Below are 4,069 nucleotides of genomic sequence, written 5' to 3'. Positions count from 1 at the left end.
TTTGAATAGTTTCTCATCACAACTTTAGACTGCCTCCAAATTCTGTGCTTCACTTGATTACTCAACAACTGATGCAAAAATGGCAGAGTTTTGTGGCCCCTTAAAGACTTAACACATTTATCACTTTCATGGGCTACAGCCCATTTCACCAGGCACAGGAAGTGTTATGAGTTGTGGGCACTTTGCGCATGGTTAGGATGGAATTATAAGCAGTGAGGTCACTAAATTGGAGAGAAGTACAGACAGTGATAATTACCAGCCAGATAGGTGGGGTATAAATAATAATTATATAAATTATTATTGCATATTTAACCGTGGTCATTCAGACACACACACACAGTTGGAGTGATTACACACCTAAAAAACGGGGACGGGGGATGGGGGATGGGACTGCCTCCAAGTTGACAATGGGTGATGTGAAAGTTCTGGCTGTTGAAGGAATTTGTAATGGCTCATTCAGACGAGCAAGTCATCACGGGATGCTGTAGTCAATGAGTGGTAAGGATGCATCATTGGGAGATTGTGGACCCTCCTTCATTGGAGGTTTTAAGGCAGAGGGATGGCCATCTGCCCTGGATGCTTTAGTTGAGATTCCTGCATTGCAGGGGGTTGGACTGGATGATCCTCGGGGTCCCTGCCAACTCTGCAATTTTATGATTCTAAGGTACATGCCACGTAATGGCTAGCTGGTTGTGATGTACACTCCGAACACATAGGTCGAAAGAAAGACACTTGTTAGTAAAAGTGCAGTCTCTTCACTGTTTGCACAGCTGAGTGTGTTCCATGTAAATGCAGTTTAATTTAGCTAGGCTAGTTTGTACAGGAAAGTTTCATTTTGGACAGTTGGCCAAGTGTGCTCCATCAGTTCCAAAGTGCACTTAGTACAGAATGCTCCACTCCATCTGAAGGCAGCCCTGAATTGGGAAGTTTTTAATGTTTGATGCTTTATTATGTTTTATATACTCTGTAAGCCACCCAGAGTGCTTGGGGAAACCCAGCCAGATGGGTGGGGTATAAAATTAATATGATGATGATGATGATTGTAAAAGTTGCTCCAGCTTACAGTTGCACTATTCGGTTTCTTTTCTAAACTCAGTGTTTAGAAAATGCAAGTACAAAGACATAGGTTGAAGTTGGCCTGTATCAAAAGGGGTTTTGATGCTTCTCCAGTGCATTGAAAAAATGCATAGAAGGGGCTCTGTGAGTTGTCATGTCCTCCTCACAGTTGGATCAACAATGTATAGTATGCACCTAGAGCTCTTCCAAGGAGTCTTTCCTTGTTTGAATCTCTTAGCACATTATTATGATTCTGTATTTATTTATACTCAATCTTTTCCCATTGGGACTCAAGGCAGCTTGCATATAAAAATGAGAAGATGGTGATGATAAATAGAAAGATAGTTGATAGTGTCTGTTAAAACCATACAAATAATTACAATGGAAGCAGCATGACACCAGCCCTTTCATTAAAAGCAATTCCCAAAAGCCTGTTGCAACAAAAAAAAAAGTCTTCCCCCACTGGCGTTAAGAGGAGGAGCGAGCCAATCTAGCTTCTCTAGGGAGGGAGTTCCAAAGTCTGGGAGCAGCTGCTAAGAAGGCCCACATGGAGCCCCTTAATCCACCAATCACATGTGGAGCGTAGTTCGCACCCCACAACAAACCATAGTTAAGATTGATCACAATTTGTTGGGTTGACTGTCCAACAAGCTGTGCTTAAATCAAAAATGGAAGTGAATGCTTCCATAGGTCTCATGGCAATGTGGGAGTAAGAGAGGGGAGTGTGTGATGCTAACATAATTTATTCTCATCATGCCAAACTTGTTCAGCACAGGCGGGAATCTATGGCCCTCCAGATGTGGCCAGACTGGTTACTACCAGGGCCAAACCTTATAGCCAACGATCAGGGGTGATGGGAGTTGTTCAGCTACAGCTGGAGGACCAAAGGTTCCCCAGCCCTGTTTTAGTGTGAACGGGCCACTGCTTCTGCCTCTGTTTACACCTGAAGGATAATTAGGTAGCAATGCCTTGAAGCAATCGGGAAGAGGAATTGGGTCAGAGATTCAGGCAACACAGCTGGGACACCCTTGACCTGTAACCTAAAAACCCTGATATGTGTGCCGTAAACTAATTGCCACTTCAAAGTCGTCATACTATTAGGAGTAAACAGGAAGAGAAAAGTTGCATCAGACTTTTCCTACGTTGCTTTGTAGGTTTGTAAGCTTTGAACAATTTAATTATCCCTCAACTAAAGCTGCAATCGTAGATTTGCCGTATGATGAATCGGTGAACCAGTGAAACTCGGAAGCAGGGCTTGAAGGTTAGCAGTATTATCTGCTGCCCCTCTTTGGCAAGTGGTACCCATCTGCGTATTGCCTCTGAACTTGTCACTTCTGTATCGCCGTTGTGGCTAATAGCCACTGACAGAACTATCATGCGTGAATTTGTCTCATGCCTTTTCCAGGCCAGTGGGTGAATTCACCAAATTAATTGCACATTGTGGAAAGAAGTACTTTATTTGGCTTCTACCCAAATCTATTCCCAATCAATTTCATAGCACAGCCCTGAGTTCTAGTTACCTTTGTCTGCTTTCTCAACATATTGGAGACTGCATTGGAAGGATAAATCAGATCAAAAAACAAACAAAACAATTTTGCGTGCTGAGTAGTTTATCAGAAATGACAATTTACAGTAATGCCAGGCAGGGGACTGGCAAGATCAGCGAAAGTCTGATTAAGTACAGTAGTAGATTCTGCACTAATTGTTCTTGTTTATTGAGTCATAGAGGTACCAGGAACCAGACACATCCAAGCCAAGATCCTTCAGGCTCCCCAGTAGCTGACACAATCCACATTGTGTCACAAGCAGGACTTGCCAGGAAAAATAGGGCATTAATCCAGACTTACTGCCTGATCGTGTGTAGTGTTAGGTGTGCCTTAACCAGCCTTGTTTAAAAAGCTGCAGTAGCATCTCTCCATGCTGGCTGCATAGCTGGAGAAATCTCTCTCACAACCAATATGGAAGTACAAGGTACCCTTAAAGGTAAAGGTAAAGGTACCCCTGACCATCAGGTCCAGTCGTGACCGACTCTGGGGTTGCGTGCTCATCTCACTCAAGAGGCCGAGAGCCGGCGCTTGTCCGCATACAGCTTCCGGGTCACGTGGCCAGCGTGACTAAGCCGCTTCTGGCGGACCAGAGCAGCACACGGAAACGCCGTTTACCTTCCCGCTGGAGAGCGGTCCCTATTTATCTACTTGCACTTTGACATGCTTTCAAACTGCTAGGTTGACAGGAGCTGAGACCAACAACAGGAGCTCACCCCGTTGCGGGATTCGAACCGCCGACCTTCCGATCAGCAAGTCCTAGGCACCGTGGTTTAACCCACAGCGCCACCCGCGGTCCCAAAGTACCCTTAGCAGGTTTATAAATATATATATGGATAGGCCCATCGGTAACCTCTGAAATTCCTAGCTGCAAGATAGTGAGTTGTTAAATACAATCTAGCCTAAGCTCATTGAAAACTGCAAAGGATTGGGCTGCATGATGCCTCCAGAGTAGAAACTATTTCCCTTTCCTAGTTGCCTGGCCAGTCCTGCATCTTTCCCCCTCCCTGGCTTTTGTGAAATGTATTTTTGGGAAATATGAAAATATGCAAATAGCCATGTTGGTTCATAGGAAAGGAAAATACATTCCAAAATATAAGGTATCACCTTTGTTAGAATTAACATTTGTGATTGTTTTTGAAAGCTTGGCCACTATTTGAGGGGAAATAGAGGCTTTGAACTGCATTGCCTGAAAAACCTTGGAGGAGTTGGGAGACAAAGTTGGGAGTATGTATAAAGGTTTTCTCTTGCTTTGGAGCTCCCATATCGCACTCTTGAGCAAAAGGAGATGGAAACAGGAGGTGGGAAGAGCTGGACTTGCCAGGAAAAACAGGGCACTAATCCAGATAGTTGGATTCAGGAATTATCACCCCAACATAATATACATGTATTTTTGAAAGATCATCAAATAAAGAGAATTGGAAAGGGTCTCAGGGGACACCAAACAACAGTATACATCATTTTGCAAA

This window comes from Podarcis raffonei, chromosome 5, assembly GCF_027172205.1.
Source record: "Podarcis raffonei isolate rPodRaf1 chromosome 5, rPodRaf1.pri, whole genome shotgun sequence".
Taxonomy (NCBI): domain Eukaryota; kingdom Metazoa; phylum Chordata; class Lepidosauria; order Squamata; family Lacertidae; genus Podarcis; species Podarcis raffonei.
The sequence above is the reverse complement of the archived record's forward strand: the minus strand, read 5'-3'. Positions refer to the sequence as shown.